The sequence below is a fragment of the Saccostrea cucullata genome, unplaced genomic scaffold (assembly GCF_032062105.1).
Source record: "Saccostrea cucullata isolate Sc308-1 unplaced genomic scaffold, CSIRO_AGI_Scuc_v1 ctg1701, whole genome shotgun sequence".
NCBI classification, from domain to species: Eukaryota; Metazoa; Mollusca; class Bivalvia; order Ostreida; family Ostreidae; genus Saccostrea; species Saccostrea cuccullata.
In genome coordinates this window covers 125,369-145,381 of record NW_026925207.1, presented here as the reverse complement: position 1 = coordinate 145,381, position 20,013 = coordinate 125,369, and the positions used below count along the sequence as shown (strand labels likewise).

General features: G+C 36.4%; 1 protein-coding gene and 3 long non-coding RNA genes across 18 annotated transcripts in view; all 4 read left to right on the top strand.

Moving 5' to 3' along the window:
* LOC134268369 (uncharacterized) overlaps window positions 1–3,595 on the top strand; it is a 96,828-nt gene extending 93,233 nt beyond the window's left edge. For 7 of the 10 annotated variants that reach the window (XM_062750619.1, XM_062750618.1, XM_062750615.1 and 4 more), the window contains 3 exons: window positions 410–570; window positions 2,897–3,071; window positions 3,435–3,595. The gene's annotated coding sequence lies outside the window, so the exon portion shown is untranslated. Of the gene's footprint in view, window positions 1–409; window positions 571–2,124; window positions 2,549–2,896; window positions 3,072–3,434 lie in introns of those variants that run through there. The other 3 variants (XM_062750611.1, XM_062750613.1, XM_062750612.1) reach the window with 3 other exon arrangements.
* Window positions 3,596–6,839: 3,244 nt separating this feature from the next.
* Window positions 6,840–7,788, top strand: LOC134268368 (uncharacterized). Its single transcript, XR_009992343.1, has 2 exons — window positions 6,840–7,003; window positions 7,628–7,788. It is a non-coding gene; the product is annotated as an uncharacterized LOC134268368 (long non-coding RNA).
* Window positions 7,789–7,896: 108 nt separating this feature from the next.
* LOC134268372 (uncharacterized) lies at window positions 7,897–10,946 on the top strand. Of its 4 annotated transcripts, XR_009992346.1 has the most exons (7): window positions 7,897–8,051; window positions 8,154–8,314; window positions 8,939–9,099; window positions 9,202–9,362; window positions 9,989–10,149; window positions 10,252–10,412; window positions 10,514–10,668. It is a non-coding gene; the product is annotated as an uncharacterized LOC134268372 (long non-coding RNA). The 4 variants fall into 4 exon arrangements; XR_009992347.1 differs by lacking the exons at window positions 8,939–9,099; window positions 10,514–10,668 and adding an exon at window positions 10,775–10,946; XR_009992345.1 differs by lacking the exon at window positions 8,939–9,099.
* Window positions 10,947–11,869: 923 nt separating this feature from the next.
* On the top strand, window positions 11,870–18,826 carry LOC134268373 (uncharacterized). 3 transcript variants are annotated; one of them, XR_009992350.1, is made up of 3 exons: window positions 11,870–11,984; window positions 12,084–12,244; window positions 17,632–18,826. It is a non-coding gene; the product is annotated as an uncharacterized LOC134268373 (long non-coding RNA). The 3 variants fall into 3 exon arrangements; XR_009992348.1 differs by lacking the exon at window positions 17,632–18,826 and adding an exon at window positions 13,758–13,918 and having other exon boundaries at window positions 11,874–11,984; XR_009992349.1 differs by lacking the exons at window positions 11,870–11,984; window positions 12,084–12,244; window positions 17,632–18,826 and adding exons at window positions 13,151–13,396; window positions 13,497–13,657; window positions 13,758–13,918.
* The last annotated feature ends 1,187 nt before the right edge of the window (window positions 18,827–20,013 follow it).

Here is a 20,013-nt window from a genome sequence, read left to right as displayed (position 1 = left end):
CACTCTTGAGGCTTTGAGGTCATTTGAAGGACACATCATTTCCCGCAGTAAGAATTTTTTTGAGGGTGGAATGCATTTTATGTTTAGTATACATTCAAACAGGGTATTGTTTTTTCATGTTTATTGTAATAAGTGTCAATATTTCAGACCCATGAAATGATGTACAACTGTTGTGATCTGTGAATACTTGTTGAATCATCCTGCTTGCCTGTTTGAGAAAGAAGGCCCTTTGCAACAGAGAGTGGAACTTTCGCCAACCCATAATCTGGAGGCTTTGAGGTCATTTGAAGGACACATCATTTCCCGCAGTAAGAATTCTTTAGAAGGAATAATGCAGTTTAAGTTTAATGAACATTTCAAAAAAGAGGATTGTTTTTAATGTTAAGTATAATGAGTGTTAATATTTCAGACCCATGAAATGATGTACAACTGTTGTGCTCTGTGAATACTTGTTGAATCATCCTGCTTGCCTGTTTGAGAAAGAAGGCCCTTTGCAACAGAGAGTGGAACTTTCGCCAACCCACAATCTGGAGGCTTTGAGGTCATTTGAAGGACACATCATTTCCCACAGTAAGAATTCTTTAGAAGGAATAATGCAGTTTAAGTTTAATGAACATTTCAAAAAAGAGGATTGTTTTTATACCCCCCGCAAACGAAGTTTGGGGGGGTATATAGGGATCACCTTGTCCGTCTGTCTGTCTGTCCGTCTGTCTGTGCAATCGTGTCTGGTCCATATCTTTCTTACAAAGGGACATTAGAATCTACTACTCCACATTAAGATTGCTCATAACCTAAGGGTGTGTCATGACCTTGACCCAAGGTCTTTTGGGGAAGTTCAAGGTCACTGGAAGAAAAATTTCATAATTCCTGTCCGGTCCATATCTTTCTTATGGATAAGCTTGGTAGGTTCTCATTTCACACAAAGATTGCCCATGACCCAAGGGTGTGTCATGACTTTGACCCAAGGTCATTTGGGGAAATTCAAGGTCACTGGGAGAAAAATTTCAAAAATTCATGTTTGACACATATCTTTTATGGATAAGCTTGGTAGGTTTTCATTTCACACAAAGATTGCCCATGACCAAAGGGTGTGTTATGACCTTGACCGAAGGTCATTTGGGGAAGTTCAAGGTCACTGGAAGAAAAATTTCATAATTTGTGTCCAGTCTATATCTTTCTTATGGATGAACTTGGTAGGTTTTCATTTCGCATAAAGATTGCCCATGACCCAAGGGTGTGTCATGACTTTGACCCAAGGTCATTTGGGGAAGTTCAAGGTCACTGGAAGAAAAATTTCATAATTAGTGACCAGTCTATATCTTTCTTATGGATAAACTTGGTAGGTTTTCATTTCACATAAAGATTGCCCATGACCCAAGAGTGTGTCATGACCTTGACCCAAGGTCATTTGGGGAAGTTCAAGGTCACTGGTAGAAAAATTTAATAATTCGTGTCCGGTCCTTATCTTTCTTAAGGATAAACTTGGTAGGTTTTCATTTCATACAAAGATTACCCATGACCCAAGGGTGTGTCATGACCTTGACCCAAGGTCATGTGGGGAAGTTCAAGGTCACTGGAAGAAAAATTTCATAATTCGTGTCCGGTCCATATCTTTCTTATGGATATACTTGGTAGGTTCTTATTTCACTCAAAGATTGCCCATGATCCAAGGGTGTGTCATGACCTTGACCCAAGGTCATTTGGGGAAGTTCAAGGTCACTGGAAGAAAAATTTTATAATTCGTGTTTGATACATATCTTTATTATACAAAAACTTACTTCTGAAAAACCCAGCGGGGGGTATTTTGTCCCGATTGGACAGTTCTAGTTAATGTTAAGTATAATGAGTGTTAATATTTCAGACCCATGAAATGATGTACAACTGTTATGCTCTGTGAATACTTGTTGAATCATCCTGCTTGCCTGTTTGAGAAAGAACGCCCTTTGCAACAGAGTGTGGAACTTTCGCCAACCCACACTCTTGAGGCTTTGAGGTCATTTGAAGGACACATCATTTCCCGCAGTAAGAATTCTTTTGAGGGAGGAATGCAGTTTATGTTTAGTATACATTCTAAAAAAGAGTATTGTTTTTTCATGTTTTTCGTAATAAGTGTTAATATTTCAGACCCATGAAATGATGTACAACTGTTGTGCTCTGTGAAAACTTGTTGAATCATCCTGCTTGCCTGTTTGAGAAAGAAGTCCCTTTGCAACAGAGAGTGGAACTTTCGCCAACCCACAATCTGGAGGCTTTGAGGTCATTTGAAGGACACATCATTTCCCGCAGTAAGAATTTCTTTTTTTGGAGGAGTTTAGTTTATATTTAATGTCCATTTATAAAAAGGTTATAGTTTTTTAAGTTTATTGTAATGTGTTTTGTTTTTCCAGACTCATGAAATGATGTACAACTGTTGTGATCTGTGAATACTTGTTGAATCACTCTGATTGCCTGTTTGAAAGAGAAGGCCCTTTGCAACAGAGAGTGGAACTTTCGCCAACCCACAATCTGGAGGCTTTGAGGTCATTTGAAGGACACATCATTTCCCGCAGTAAGAATTCTTTAGAAGGAATAATGCAGTTTAAGTTTAATGAACATTTCAAAAAAGAGGATTGTTTTTAATGTTAAGTATAATGAGTGTTAATATTTCAGACCGATGAAATGATGTACAACTTTTATGCTCTGTGAATACTTGTTGAATCATCCTGCTTGCCTGTTTGAGAAAGAAGGCCCTTTGCAACAGAGTGTGGAACTTTCGCCAACCCACACTCTTGAGGCTTTGAGGTCATTTGAAGGACACATCATTTCCCGCAGTAAGAATTTTTTTGAGGGTGGAATGCATTTTATGTTTAGTATACATTCAAAAAGGGTATTGTTTTTTCATGTTTATTGTAATAAGTGTCAATATTTCAGACCCATGAAATGATGTACAACTGTTGTGATCTGTGAATACTTGTTGAATCATCCTGCTTGCCTGTTTGAGAAAGAAGTCCCTTTGCAACAGAGAGTGGAACTTTCGCCAACCCACAATCTGGAGGCTTTGAGGTCATTTGAAGGACACATCATTTCCCGCAGTAAGAATTTCTTTTTTTGGAGGAGTTTAGTTTATATTTAATGTCCATTTATAAAAAGGTTATAGTTTTTAAGTTTATTGTAATGTGTTTTGTTTTTCCAGACCCATGAAATGATGTACAACTGTTGTGATCTGTGAATACTTGTTGAATTACTCTGATTGCCTGTTTGAAAGAGAAGGCCCTTTGCAACAGAGAGTGGAACTTTCGCCAACCCATAATCTGGAGGCTTTGAGGTCATTTGAAGGACACATCATTTCCCGCAGTAAGATTTTTTTTTTTTGAGGAGTTTAGTTTATATTTAATGTCCATTTATAAAAAGGTTATAGTTTTTTAAGTTTATTGTAATGTGTTTTGTTTTTCCAGACCCATGAAATGATGTACAACTGTTGTGATCTGTGAATACTTGTTGAATCACTCTGATTGCCTGTTTGAAAGAGAAGGCCCTTTGCAACAGAGAGTGGAACTTTCGCCAACCCACAATCTGGAGGCTTTGAGGTCATTTGAAGGACACATCATTTCCCGCAGTAAGAATTTCTTTTTTTGGAGGAGTTTAGTTTATATATAATGTCCATTTATAAAAAGGTTATAGTTTTTTAAGTTAATCGAATGTGTTTTGTTTTTCCAGACCCATGAAATGATGTACAACTGTTGTGATCTGTGAATACTTGTTGAAACATCCTGCTTGCCTGTTTGAGAAAGAAGGCCCTTTGCAACAGAGAGTGGAACTTTCGCCAACCAACAATCTGGAGGCTTTGAGGTCATTTGAAGGACACATCATTTCCCGCAGTAAGAATTTCTTTTTTTGGGGGAGTTTAGTTTATATTTAATGTCCATTTATAAAAAGGTTATAGTTTTTTAAGTTTATCGAATGTGTTTTGTTTTTCCAGACCCATGAAATGATGTACAACTGTTGTGATCTGTGAATACTTGTTGAATCATCCTGCTTGCCTGTTTGAGAAAGAAGGCCCTTTGCAACAGAGAGTGGAACTTTCGCCAACCCACAATCTGGAGGCTTTGAGGTCATTTGAAGGACACATCATTTCCCGCAGTAAGAATTCTTTTGAAGGAATAATGCAGTTTAAGTTTAATGTACATTTCAAAAAAGAGGATTGATTTTAATGTTAAGTGTAATGAGTGTTAATATTTCAGACCCATGAAATGATGTACAACTGTTGTGATCTGTGAATACTTGTTGAATCATCCTGCTTGCCTGTTTGAAAGAGATGGCCCTTTGCAACAGAGAGTGGAACTTTCGCCAACCCATAATCTGGAGGCTTTGAGGTCATATGAAGGACACATCATTTCCCGCAGTAAGAATTCTTTTGAGGGAGGAATGCAGTTTTTGTTTAGTATACATTCAAAAAGGGTATTGTTTTTTCATGTTTATTGTAATAAGTGTCAATATTTCAGACCCATGAAATGATGTACAACTGTTGTGATCTGTGAATACTTGTTGAATCATCCTGCTTGCCTGTTTGAGAAAGAAGTCCCTTTGCAACAGAGAGTGGAACTTTCGCCAACCCACAATCTGGAGGCTTTGAGGTCATTTGAAGGACACATCATTTCCCGCAGTAAGAATTTCTTTTTTTGGAGGAGTTTAGTTTATATTTAATGTCCATTTATAAAAAGGTTATAGTTTTTTAAGTTTATTGTAATGTGTTTTGTTTTTCCAGACCCATGAAATGATGTACAACTGTTGTGATCTGTGAATACTTGTTGAATCACTCTGATTGCCTGTTTGAAAGAGAAGGCCCTTTGCAACAGAGAGTGGAACTTTCGCCAACCCACAATCTGGAGGCTTTGAGGTCATTTGAAGGACACATCATTTCCCACAGTAAGAATTTCTTTTTTTGGAGGAGTTTAGTTTATATTTAATGTCCATTTATAAAAAGGTTATAGTTTTTTAAGTTTATTGAATGTGTTTTGTTTTTCCAGACCCATGAAATGATGTACAACTGTTGTGATCTGTGAATACTTGTTGAAACATCCTGCTTGCCTGTTTGAGAAAGAAGGCCCTTTGCAACAGAGAGTGGAACTTTCGCCAACCCACAATCTGGAGGCTTTGAGGTCATTTGAAGGACACATCATTTCCCGCAGTAAGAATTTCTTTTTTTGGAGGAGTTTAGTTTATATTTAATGTCCATTTATAAAAAGGTTATAGTTTTTTAAGTTTATCGAATGTGTTTTGTTTTTCCAGACCCATGAAATGATGTACAACTGTTGTGATCTGTGAATACTTGTTGAATCATCCTGCTTGCCTGTTTGAGAAAGAAGTCCCTTTGCAACAGAGAGTGGAACTTTCGCCAACCCACAATCTGGAGGCTTTGAGGTCATTTGAAGGACACATCATTTCCCGCAGTAAGAATTTCTTTTTTTGGAGGAGTTTAGTTTATATTTAATGTCCATTTATAAAAAGGTTATAGTTTTTTAAGTTTATTGTAATGTGTTTTGTTTTTCCAGACCCATGAAATGATGTACAACTGTTGTGATCTGTGAATACTTGTTGAATCACTCTGATTGCCTGTTTTAAAGAGAAGGCCCTTTGCAACAGAGAGTGGAACTTTCGCCAACCCATAATCTGGAGGCTTTGAGGTCATTTGAAGGACACATCATTTCCCACAGTAAGAATTCTTTAGAAGGAATAATGCAGTTTAAGTTTAATGAACATTTCAAAAAAGAGGATTGTTTTTAATGTTAAGTATAATGAGTGTTAATATTTCAGACCCATGAAATGATGTACAACTGTTATGCTCTGTGAATACTTGTTGAATCATCCTGCTTGCCTGTTTGAGAAAGAAGGCCCTTTGCAACAGAGAGTGGAACTTTCGCCAACCCATAATCTGGAGGCTTTGAGGTCATTTGAAGGACACATCATTTCCCGCAGTAAGAATTTTTTTGAGGGTGGAATGCATTTTATGTTTAGTATACATTCAAAAAGGGTATTGTTTTTTCATGTTTATTGTAATGAGTGTTTTTATTTCAGACCCATGAAATGATGTACAACTGTTGTGATCTGTGAATACTTGTTGAATCATCCTGCTTGCCTGTTTGAGAAAGAAGGCCCTTTGCAACAGAGAGTGGAACTTTCGCCAACCCACAATCTGGAGGCTTTGAGGTCATTTGAAGGACACATCATTTCCCGCAGTAAGAATTTCTTGTTTTGGAGGAGTTTAGTTTATATTTAATGTCCATTTATAAAAAGGTTATAGTTTTTTAAGTTTATTGTAATGTGTTTTGTTTTTCCAGACCCATGAAATGATGTACAACTGTTGTGATCTGTGAATACTTGTTGAATCACTCTGATTGCCTGTTTGAAAGAGAAGGCCCTTTGCAACAGAGAGTGGAACTTTCGCCAACCCACAATCTGGAGGCTTTGAGGTCATTTGAAGGACACATCATTTCCCGCAGTAAGAATTTCTTTTTTTGGAGGAGTTTAGTTTATATTTAATGTCCATTTATAAAAAGGTTATAGTTTTTTAAGTTTATCGAATGTGTTTTGTTTTTCCAGACCCATGAAATGATGTACAACTGTTGTGATCTGTGAATACTTGTTGAATCATCCTGCTTGCCTGTTTGAGAAAGAAGGCCCTTTGCAACAGAGAGTGGAACTTTCGCCAACCCACAATCTGGAGGCTTTGAGGTCATTTGAAGGACACATCATTTCCCGCAGTAAGAATTTCTTTTTTTGGAGGAGTTTAGTTTATATTTAATGTCCATTTATAAAAAGGTTATAGTTTTTTAAGTTTATTGTAATGTGTTTTGTTTTTCCAGACCCATGAAATGATGTACAACTGTTGTGATCTGTGAATACTTGTTGAATCACTCTGATTGCCTGTTTTAAAGAGAAGGCCCTTTGCAACAGAGAGTGGAACTTTCGCCAACCCATAATCTGGAGGCTTTGAGGTCATTTGAAGGACACATCATTTCCCACAGTAAGAATTCTTTTGAAGGAATAATGCAGTTTAAGTTTAATGAACATTTCAAAAAAGAGGATTGTTTTTAATGTTAAGTATAATGAGTGTTAATATTTCAGACCCATGAAATGATGTACAACTGTTATGCTCTGTGAATACTTGTTGAATCATCCTGCTTGCCTGTTTGAGAAAGAAGGCCCTTTGCAACAGAGAGTGGAACTTTCGCCAACCCATAATCTGGAGGCTTTGAGGTCATTTGAAGGACACATCATTTCCCGCAGTAAGAATTTTTTTGAGGGTGGAATGCATTTTATGTTTAGTATACATTCAAAAAGGGTATTGTTTTTTCATGTTTATTGTAATAAGTGTCAATATTTCAGACCCATGAAATGATGTACAACTGTTGTGATCTGTGAATACTTGTTGAAACATCCTGCTTGCCTGTTTGAGAAAGAAGGCCCTTTGCAACAGAGAGTGGAACTTTCGCCAACCCACACTCTTGAGGCTTTGAGGTCATTTGAAGGACACATCATTTCCCGCAGTAAGAATTTTTTTTTTTGAGGAGTTTAGTTTATATTTAATGTCCATTTATAAAAAGGTTATAGTTTTTTAAGTTTATTGTAATGTGTTTTGTTTTTCCAGACCCATGAAATGATGTACAACTGTTGTGATCTGTGAATACTTGTTGAATCACTCTGATTGCCTGTTTGAAAGAGAAGGCCCTTTGCAACAGAGAGTGGAACTTTCGCCAACCCACAATCTGGAGGCTTTGAGGTCATTTGAAGGACACATCATTTCCCGCAGTAAGAATTTCTTTTTTTGGAGGAGTTTAGTTTATATTTAATGTCCATTTATAAAAAGGTTATAGTTTTTTAAGTTTATCGTAATGTGTTTTGTTTTTCCAGACCCATGAAATGATGTACAACTGTTGTGATCTGTGAATACTTGTTGAAACATCCTGCTTGCCTGTTTGAGAAAGAAGGCCCTTTGCAACAGAGAGTGGAACTTTCGCCAACCCACAATCTGGAGGCTTTGAGGTCATTTGAAGGACACATCATTTCCCGCAGTAAGAATTTCTTTTTTTGGAGGAGTTTAGTTTATATTTAATGTCCATTTATAAAAAGGTTATAGTTTTTTAAGTTTATTGTAATGTGTTTTGTTTTTCCAGACCCATGAAATGATGTACAACTGTTGTGATCTGTGAATACTTGTTGAATCACTCTGATTGCCTGTTTGAAAGAGAAGGCCCTTTGCAACAGAGAGTGGAACTTTCGCCAACCCATAATCTGGAGGCTTTGAGGTCATTTGAAGGACACATCATTTCCCACAGTAAGAATTCTTTAGAAGGAATAATGCAGTTTAAGTTTAATGAACATTTCAAAAAAGAGGATTGTTTTTAATGTTAAGTATAATGAGTGTTGTTATTTCAGACCCATGAAATGATGTACAACTGTTATGCTCTGTGAATACTTGTTGAATCATCCTGCTTGCCTGTTTGAGAAAGAAGGCCCTTTGCAACAGAGTGTGGAACTTTCGCCAACCCACAATCTGGAGGCTTTGAGGTCATTTGAAGGACACATCATTTCCCGCAGTAAGAATTTTTTTTTTTGAGGAGTTTAGTTTATATTTAATGTCCATTTATAAAAAGGTTATAGTTTTTTAAGTTTATTGTAATGTGTTTTGTTTTTCCAGACCCATGAAATGATGTACAACTGTTGTGATCTGTGAATACTTGTTGAATCATCTGATTGCCTGTTTGAAAGAGAAGGCCCTTTGCAACAGAGAGTGGAACTTTCGCCAACCCACAATCTGGAGGCTTTGAGGTCATTTGAAGGACACATCATTTCCCGCAGTAAGAATTTCTTTTTTTGGAGGAGTTTAGTTTATATTTAATGTCCATTTATAAAAAGGTTATAGTTTTTTAAGTTTAACGAATGTGTTTTGTTTTTCCAGACCCATGAAATGATGTACAACTGTTGTGATCTGTGAATACTTGTTGAAACATCCTGCTTGCCTGTTTGAGAAAGAAGGCCCTTTGCAACAGAGAGTGGAACTTTCGCCAACCCACAATCTGGAGGCTTTGAGGTCATTTGAAGGACACATCATTTCCCGCAGTAAGAATTTCTTTTTTTGGAGGAGTTTAGTTTATATTTAATGTCCATTTATAAAAAGGTTATAGTTTTTTAAGTTTATTGTAATGTGTTTTGTTTTTCCAGACCCATGAAATGATGTACAACTGTTGTGATCTGTGAATACTTGTTGAATCACTCTGATTGCCTGTTTGAAAGAGAAGGCCCTTTGCAACAGAGAGTGGAACTTTCGCCAACCCATAATCTGGAGGCTTTGAGGTCATTTGAAGGACACATCATTTCCCACAGTAAGAATTCTTTTGAAGGAATAATGCAGTTTAAGTTTAATGAACATTTCAAAAAAGAGGATTGTTTTTAATGTTAAGTGTAATGAGTGTTAATATTTCAGACCCATGAAATGATGTACAACTGTTATGCTCTGTGAATACTTGTTGAATCATCCTGCTTGCCTGTTTGAGAAAGAAGGCCCTTTGCAACAGAGTGTGGAACTTTCGCCAACCCACAATCTGGAGGCTTTGAGGTCATTTGAAGGACACATCATTTCCCGCAGTAAGAATTTTTTTTTTTGGAGGAGTTTAGTTTATATTTAATGTCCATTTATAAAAAGGTTATAGTTTTTTAAGTTTATTGTAATGTGTTTTGTTTTTCCAGACCCATGAAATGATGTACAACTGTTGTGATCTGTGAATACTTGTTGAATCACTCTGATTGCCTGTTTGAAAGAGAAGGCCCTTTGCAACAGAGAGTGGAACTTTCGCCAACCCACAATCTGGAGGCTTTGAGGTCATTTGAAGGACACATCATTTCCCGCAGTAAGAATTTCTTTTTTTGGAGGAGTTTAGTTTATATTTAATGTCCATTTATAAAAAGGTTATAGTTTTTTAAGTTTATCGAATGTGTTTTGTTTTTCCAGACCCATGAAATGATGTACAACTGTTGTGATCTGTGAATACTTGTTGAAACATCCTGCTTGCCTGTTTGAGAAAGAAGGCCCTTTGCAACAGAGAGTGGAACTTTCGCCAACCCACAATCTGGAGGCTTTGAGGTCATTTGAAGGACACATCATTTCCCGCAGTAAGAATTTCTTTTTTTGGAGGAGTTTAGTTTATATTTAATGTCCATTTATAAAAAGGTTATAGTTTTTTAAGTTTATTGTAATGTGTTTTGTTTTTCCAGACCCATGAAATGATGTACAACTGTTGTGATCTGTGAATACTTGTTGAATCACTCTGATTGCCTGTTTTAAAGAGAAGGCCCTTTGCAACAGAGAGTGGAACTTTCGCCAACCCATAATCTGGAGGCTTTGAGGTCATTTGAAGGACACATCATTTCCCACAGTAAGAATTCTTTAGAAGGAATAATGCAGTTTAAGTTTAATGAACATTTCAAAAAAGAGGATTGTTTTTAATGTTAAGTATAATGAGTGTTAATATTTCAGACCCATGAAATGATGTACAACTGTTATGCTCTGTGAATACTTGTTGAATCATCCTGCTTGCCTGTTTGAGAAAGAAGGCCCTTTGCAACAGAGTGTGGAACTTTCGCCAACCCACAATCTGGAGGCTTTGAGGTCATTTGAAGGACACATCATTTCCCGCAGTAAGAATTTTTTTGAGGGTGGAATGCATTTTATGTTTAGTATACATTCAAAAAGGGTATTGTTTTTTCATGTTTATTGTAATAAGTGTCAATATTTCAGACCCATGAAATGATGTACAACTGTTGTGATCTGTGAATACTTGTTGAAACATCCTGCTTGCCTGTTTGAGAAAGAAGGCCCTTTGCAACAGAGAGTGGAACTTTCGCCAACCCACACTCTTGAGGCTTTGAGGTCATTTGAAGGACACATCATTTCCCGCAGTAAGAATTTTTTTGAGGGTGGAATGCAGTTTAAGTTTAATGAACATTTCAAAAAAGAGGATTGTTTTTAATGTTAAGTATAATGATGATGTGTTAATATTTCAGACCCATGAAATGATGTACAACTGTTATGCTCTGTGAATACTTGTTGAATCATCCTGCTTGCCTGTTTGAGAAAGAAGGCCCTTTGCAACAGAGTGTGGAACTTTCGCCAACCCATAATCTGGAGGCTTTGAGGTCATTTGAAGGACACATCATTTCCCGCAGTAAGAATTTTTTTGAGGGTGGAATGCATTTTATGTTTAGTATACATTCAAAAAGGGTATTGTTTTTTCATGTTTATTGTAATAAGTGTTGTATTTCAGACCCATGAAATGATGTACAACTGTTGTGATCTGTGAATACTTGTTGAAACATCCTGCTTGCCTGTTTGAGAAAGAAGGCCCTTTGCAACAGAGAGTGGAACTTTCGCCAACCCACACTCTTGAGGCTTTGAGGTCATTTGAAGGACACATCATTTCCCGCAGTAAGAATTTTTTTGAGGGTGGAATGCAGTTTAAGTTTAATGAACATTTCAAAAAAGAGGATTGTTTTTAATGTTAAGTATAATGAGTGTTAATATTTCAGACCCATGAAATGATGTACAACTGTTGTGATCTGTGAATACTTGTTGAAACATCCTGCTTGCCTGTTTGAGAAAGAAGGCCCTTTGCAACAGAGTGTGGAACTTTCGCCAACCCACACTCTTGAGGCTTTGAGGTCATTTGAAGGACACATCATTTCCCGCAGTAAGAATTTTTTTGAGGGTGGAATGCATTTTATGTTTAGTATACATTCAAAAAGGGTATTGTTTTTTCATGTTTATTGTAATAAGTGTCAATATTTCAGACCCATGAAATGATGTACAACTGTTGTGATCTGTGAATACTTGTTGATTCACTCTGATTGCCTGTTTGAGAAAGAAGACCCTTTGCAACAGAGAGTGGAACTTTCGCCAACCCACAATCTGGAGGCTTCGAGGTCATTTGAAAGACACATCATTTCCCGCAGTAAGAATTCTTTTCAGGGAGGAATGCAGTTTAAGTTTTATGAATTCATAAAAAGAGTATTGTTTTTCATGTTAAGTGTTATGAGTGTTGTAATTTCAGACCCATGAAATGATGTACAATTGTTGTGATCTGTGAATACTTGTTGAATCATCCTGCTTGCCTGTTTGAGAAAGAAGGCCCTTTGCAACAGAGAGTGGAACTTTCGCCAACCCACAATCTGGAGGCTTTGAGGTCATTTGAAGGACACATCATTTCCTGCAGTAAGAATTCTTTTCTGGGAGGAATGCTGTTTAAGTTTAATGTACATCTATAAAAAGAGTATTGTTTTTAGCTCTACTTGTCAGAGACCAGAAGAGCTTATGCAATAGTAATGTGTCCGGCATCCGTCCGTCTGTCTGTCTGTCTGTAAACAATTTTTCAAAATGCTACTCCTCTTACAGAGTTGGTTCCATTTCAATATATCTTGGCACACAAGTAGACTACACTAAGATACATAATTCTGTGCATCGGTTTTTGATTTTTCAATAAATGGTGTTGCCATGGTTACTAAAAATAGAAATTTCTGTGAAATTCTTTCAAAATGCTACTCCTCCTACAGTTTTGGTTCTATTTCAATATAACTTGGCACACAAGTAGACTACACTAAGATACATAATTCTGTGCAGCGGTTTTTGATATCGATGAACAGTGTTGCCATGGTTACTAAAATAGAAATTTCTTTGAAATTCTTTCAAAATGCTACTCCTCCTACAGTTTTGATTCTTTTTCAGTGTAACTTGGCACATGAGTAGACTACACTAAGATACATAATACTACGCATCGGTTTTTGCTTTGATGAGTGGCAAGGATCATTTTTCTAATTATTGCTGTTTTTAAACTTTCATGTCGCAACTGCTACTTTTCCTTTGTTTTAAGTATAAACCAGTAGAGCTACAGTCTTGACAGAGACTTCTGGTTCATGTTTATTGTAATGTGTGTTGTCATTTCAGACCCATGAAATGATGTACAACTGTTGTGATCTGTGAATATTTGTTGAATGAACCTGCTTGCCTGTTTGAGAAAGAAGGCCCTTTGCAACAGAGAGTGGAACTTTCGCCAACCCACAATCTGGAGGCTTTGAGGTCATTTGAAGGACACATCATTTCCCGCAGTAAGAATTCTTTTCTGGGAGGAATGCTGTTTAAGTTTAATGTACATCTATAAAAAGAGTATTGTTTGTAATGTTAAGTGTAATGAGTGTTGTAATTTCAGACCCATGAAATGATGTACAACTGTTGTGATCTGTGAATATTTGTTGAATGATCCTGCGTGCCTGTTTGAGAAAAAAGGCCCTTTGCAACAGAGCGTGGAACTTTCGCCAACCCACAATCTGGAGGCTTTGAGGTCATTTGAAGGACACATCATTTCCCGCAGTAAGAATTCTTTTCTGGGACAAATGCAGCTTAAGTTTTATATACATTCATAAAAAGAGTATTGTTTTTTTGTTAAGTGTAATGAGTGTAAATATTTCAGACCTATGAAATGATGTTCAACTGTTGTGATCTGTGAATACTTGTTGAATGATCCTGCTTGCCTGTTTGAGATAAAAGGCTCTTTGCAACAGAGAGTGGAACTTTCGCCAACCCACAATCTGGAGGCTCTGAGGTCATTTGAAAGACACATCATTTCCCGCAGTAAGAATTCTTTTCAGGGACGAATGCAGTTTAAGTTTTATGAATTCATAAAAAAAGTATTGTTTTTTTTTGTTAAGTGTTATGAGTGTTGTAATTTCAGACCCATGAAATGATGTACAACTGTTGTGATCTGTGAATACTTGTTGAATCATCCTGCTTGCCTGTTTGAGAAAGAAGGCCCTTTGCAACAGAGAGTGGAACTTTCGCCAACCCACAATCTGGAGGCTTTGAGGTCATTTGAAGGACACATCATTTCCCGCAGTAAGAATTCTTTTCTGGGAGGAATGCTGTTTAAGTTTAATGTACATCTATAAAAAGAGTATTGTTTTTAGCTCTACTGGTCAGAGACCAGAAGAGCTTATGCAATAATAATGTTTCCGGCATCCGTCCGTCTGTCTGTCTGTAAACAATTTTTCAAAATGCTACTCCTCTTACAGAATTGGTTCCATTTCAATATATCTTGGCACACAAGTAGACTACACTAAGATACATAATTCTGTGCATCGGTTTTTGATTTTTCAATAAATGGTGTTGCCATGGTTACTAAAAATAGAAATTTCTGTGAAATTCTTTCAAAATGCTACTCCTCCTACTGTTTTGGTTCTATTTCAATATAACTTGGCACACAAGTAGACTACACTAAGATACATAATTCTGTGCAACGGTTTTTGATATCGATGAACAGTGTTGCCATGGTTACTAAAATAGAAATTTCTTTGAAATTCTTTCAAAATGCTACTCCTCCTACAGTTTTGATTCTTTTTCAGTGTAACTTGGCACATGAGTAGACTACACTAAGATACATAATACTTTGCATCGGTTTTTGCTTTGATGAGTGGCAAGAATCATTTTTCTAATTATTGCTGTTTTTTGAAAGTTTCATGTCGCAACTGCTACTTTTCCTTTGTTTTAAGTATAAACCAGTAGAGCTACAGTCTCGACAGAGACTTCTGGTTCATGTTTATTGTAATGTGTGTTGTCATTTCAGACCCATGAAATGATGTACAATTGTTGTGATCTGTGAATACTTGTTGAATCATCCTGCTTGCCTGTTTGAGAAAGAAGGCCCTTTGCAACAGAGAGTGGAACTTTCGCCAACCCACAATCTGGAGGCTTTGAGGTCATTTGAAGGACACATCATTTCCCGCAGTAAGAATTCTTTTCTGGGACAAATGCAGCTTAAGTTTTATATACATTCATAAAAAGAGTATTGTTTTTCATGTCAAGTGTTATGAGTGTAGTACTTTCAGACCCTTGGAATGATGTACAACTGTTGTGATCTGTGAATACTTGTTGAATCATCCTGCTTGCCTGTTTGAGAAAAAAGGCCCTTTGCAACAGAGAGTGGAACTTTCGCCAACCCACAATCTGGAGGCTTTGAGGTCATTTGAAGGACACATCATTTCCCGCAGTAAGAATTCTTTTCTGGGACAAATGCAGCTTAAGTTTTATATACATTCATAAAAAGAGTATTGTTTTTTTTGTTAAGTGTAATGAGTGTAAATATTTCAGACCCATGAAATGATGTACAACTGTTGTGATCTGTGAATACTTGTTGAATGATCCTGCTTGCCTGTTTGAGAAAGAAGGCCCTTTGCAACAGAGCGTGGAACTTTCGCCAACCAACAATCTGAAGGCTTTTAGGTCATTTGAAGGACACATCATTTCCCACAGTAAGAATTCCTTTCTGGGAGGAATGCTGTTTAAGTTTAATGTAACACAAATTCAGATCGATGCTATTTTAATTAGTCTTTCTTCGTTACATGAGCACATGAGATTAAATTATTCATTTTTTAGAATTCCATTCAAAGTTTTATTTAATACTATTAATCAATTATTTTACAAATAACAAATTTTGGGAGCATGTGTTCTAACATGTCTAAGTAAAAGTTCTATGCTATGACATACAATCGAGCAAAAAACGCAGTTTCTTGATATCGGTCGTGGAAGACGAACTACTGCTGTTTATGCAGCAATTTCAGAGGTAAAACTGTAGATGGACACGTCATCAGTGTCCAAAAAATTCCCAGAGACGCAGAGAAGAAAATATTGCGGCAGCAGGCTAGATTTATTAGTAAAAACTGTATAACTAAACTTGAAATTCGTTATATTTGTTCTGCACATTTTGTATAAATAATATCAATCCGTCTGCAGAACATCCACTACCGAAAATTATCTTTTGTTTTGTTTTGTTTTTTCAAATAGGCCTATTCGAATATGTGTCAGCATTTTATCAGTAATTTGTTTCAGGATTTTTTGGTAAGGGGGGGGGGGGGGGGGGGGGGGGGGGGGGGGTGTCACAGCGCCTTATTATACGACTATAAAGATTAATACAAATCCAGAAGTAGACTATGTGTGGGCAATTTAAAAAAATACGAATCAGCTAAGATTTCTTTTTTTAGCTCACCTGAGCCGATGGCTCAAGTGAGCTTTTCTGATCACATTTTGTCCGGTGTCCGTCTGTCCGTCTGTCCGTCTGTCTGTCTGTAAACTTTTCACATTTTCGACTTCTTCTCAAGAACCGCTGGGCCAATTTCAACCAAACTTGCCACAAAGTAACCTTGGGTGAAGGGAATTCAAGTTTGTTCAAATGAAGGGCCACGCCCTCATTCAAGGGGAGATAATTGGGAATTAATGAAAATTTGGTGGCATATTTTAAAAATCTTCTTCTCAAGAACCACTGTGCCAATAAAGATGAAACTTATGGGGAAACATCCTCAGGAAGTGTAGATTCAAGTATGTTCAAATCATGACCCCCGGGGGTAGGGCGGGGCCAAAATGGCCGACCAAAGTTTTACATAGAAATATATAGGAAAATTCTTATAAAATCTTCTTCTCAAGAATGACAAAGCCATATTTCATCATATTTATATGGAAGCATGCTCAGGTAGTGTAGATTCAAGTTTGTTCAAATCATGACCCCCGGGGGTAGGGCAGGGCCAAAATGGCCGACCAAAGTTTTACAAAGAAATATATAGGAAAATTCTTTTAAAATCTTCTCAAGAATGACAAAGCCATATTTCATCATATTTATATGGAAGCATGATCCGGTAGTGTAGATTCAAGTTTGTTCAAATCATGACCCCCGGGGGTAGGGCGGGGCCAAAATGGCAGACCAATGTTTTACATAGAAATATATATGAAAATTCTTTTAAAATCTTCTTCTCAAGAATGACAAAGCCATATTTCATAATATTTATATGGAAGCATGCTCAGGTAGTGTAGATTCAAGTTTGTTCAAATCATGACCCCGGGGGGTAGGGCGAGGCCAAAATGGCAGACCAAAGTTTTACATAGAAATATATAGGAAAATTCTTTTAACATCTTCTTCTCAAGAATGACAAAGCCATAATTCATCATATTTATATGGAAGCATGCTCAGGTAGTGTAGATTCAAGTTTGTTCAAATCATGACCCCCGAGGGTAGGGCGGGGCCAAAATGGCAGACCAATGTTTTACATAGAAATATATATGAAAATTCTTTAAAAATCTTCTTCTCAAGAATGACAAAGCCATATTTCATAATATTTATATGGAAGCATGCTCAGGTAGTGTAGATTCAAGTTTGTTCAAATCATGACCCCGGGGGGTAGGGCGAGGCCAAAATGTCCGACCCAAGTTTTACATAGGAATATTTAGGAAATATCTTTAAAAATCCTTCTAATGAACCACTGGGCCAGAAGAGTAAAACTCATGTGGAATCATCCTCAGGTAGTGTAGATTCAAGTTTGTTCAAATCTGACCCCCGGGGCTAGGGTGGGGCAAAAAATGGCTGACCCAATTTTTACATAGGGATATATAGGGAAACCTTTTAAAATCTTCTTTTAAAGTACTTCAAAGCTATGATTAGTGATATTTATATGGAATCATCCTCAGGTAGTGTAGATTCTAGTTTGTTCAAATGCCTGGAGGGGGGGGGGGGGTTAAGTTCAAGCCCGAGGTGAGCGCTGTGGCCCATGGGCCTCTTGTTTCAGGAACCAACCATGCCTTTAGAAGTAGACACAGATGGATACAATTTATCATCAATAAAACCATGGAGATCAAAGGAATGAAACAAAAAAACTGTTGGTATTCTCTTTCGTTTCATTTTTGTATCTTAATATTTATACACTGTATGTATCTATATAAAATGCATGTTGCTTGTAGACATATTGGCTCTACTGGTCAAAGATCAGAAAAGCTTAACATGCATTGGTAAAATGTTTGTCATCCATCTGGTTGTCTGTCAACAGATTTTAAAATGTTGATCTTCTTACAATTTGGGATAATTTAGTAGAACTCAGTACAAAAGTAGATTTTACATTAAGTCTACATTAAGATAGATTTTATTAGTTGGACTTTGCCATCATTTCAATTATTGAATTTGCTATGGTCATAAAAACTAAATTTCTTTGAAATGCTTTCAAATTTCTACCTCCCAATCAGTGAGGTTGCAGTACATTAGAAAACTACACTAAAGTACACAATTCTATGCATATGATACAATTTCATTAAACGTGGTGCCCTGATAATGGATTTCTTTGGTATTGCCTAAAGATTAAAGTATTTTTGTGAAATATCTTTAAAAATGCCACTGTATTTCCAGATTTTTTTTAAATTCAATAGAACTTACGGTAAATTTTAAGTATTCAAATGACAAAAAAGGGTCATTTTGGTGGATTTTAGAAAACATCAGAAACACATTTTTTGATTAACAAAAAATTTACATAAGTTTCAATTTCATATACATTTCTTATTTTGACCGCACAAACCAGTATTGAGCAGCAGTCGTGTAGTTCAACAATGTCAGTTCTGTATTAAAATGGGAATATATTTATGAAAACCAGAAAAATACTTATTTTCACATATGCATCATTTTAAACATTTTAGTAAACATGGTTAACATAGTTGTTTGAGGGAGGTTAAAAAACAAAACACAAATTTGTACTTTCTATATTTTTATGCCCCGGTAAACAAAGTTTCGGGGTGTATAGTTTTTGTCATGTCTGTCTGTCTGTCTGTCTCTCTGTTTGTCTGTTTGTCTGCAAAAACTTTAACCTTGCCCATAACTTTTGATTTAGTGGAGCTATGACTTTCATATTTCATATGTGTATTCCTTGTGACAAGACCTTTTTTTGGGTACCACCAAATTTGACCTTTTTACCTTGACCTTGGAGTTTGACCCACTTTTACATGAAAATTTTAAAATTATACTTTGGCCATATCTTTTGAACAGTAAACACCAGGACATTTATACTTCACATATATAATGTTTGTTAAAAGACCTTTCACTGGATACCAACAACTTTGACCCTTTGACCTTGACCTTGTAGATTTTTTTACTTGTAAAAAAAACATTAACCTTGGCCATAACTTTTGTACGGTAAAGGATAGGGCTTTCATACTTCATACATGTAATCCTTGTGAGAAGACCCTTCATTGGATACCAAGAACTTTGACCCTTTGACCTTGACCTTTGAGATTGACCTTCTTTAAAAAAGCAAACCTTGACCATAACTTTTAAAGAGTTAGGGCCAGTGCTTTCATACTTTACATATTTGATCCTTATGACAAGACCTTTCTTTAGGTACCACCAAATTTGACCTTTTGACCTTGACCTTGGAGTTTGACCCACTTTTACTTGAAAATTTTAAAATTTTACTTTGGCCATATCTTTTGAACAGTAAACACCAGGACATTTATACTTCACATATATAATGTTTGTTAAAAGACCTTTTACTGGATAACAACAACTTTGACCCTTTGACCTTGACTTTGTAGATTTCCTTGTGAAAAAACTTTAACCTTGGCCATAACTTTTGAACAGTAAGGGATAGGGCTTTCATACTACATACATGTAATCCTTGTGAGAAGACCCTTCATTGGATACCAAGAACTTTAACCCTTTGACCTTGACCTTTGAGATTGACTTACTTTAAAAAAGCAAACCTTGACCATAACTTTTAGGGCTAGTGCTTTCATACTTTACATATTTGATTATTATGACAAGACCTTTCATTTGATAACAATTACTTTGACCCCTTGACCTTGACCTTGGAGTTTGACCTACTTTTTAAGAAATTGAATGTTGACCATACCTTCTGAATGGTTAGGGCTAGGGCTTTCATGCTCTTCAAAAGTATTTATGTGGCAAGACCTTTCATTTGATACTAATTACATTGACCTTTTGACCTTGGAGATATTTGTAATTATTAAAAAACTTTAACATTAGCTTACTTTCAATTTCACAATTGTTTTCCAGTGAGAATACCCTACTTTTGGTACCTATTAATTAAATTTGCAATTAAGAAAAGCTTATTCTTTGCTATGTTGCCATACGGGGGCATCAGTGTTTTACAAACACATCTTGTTCTAAA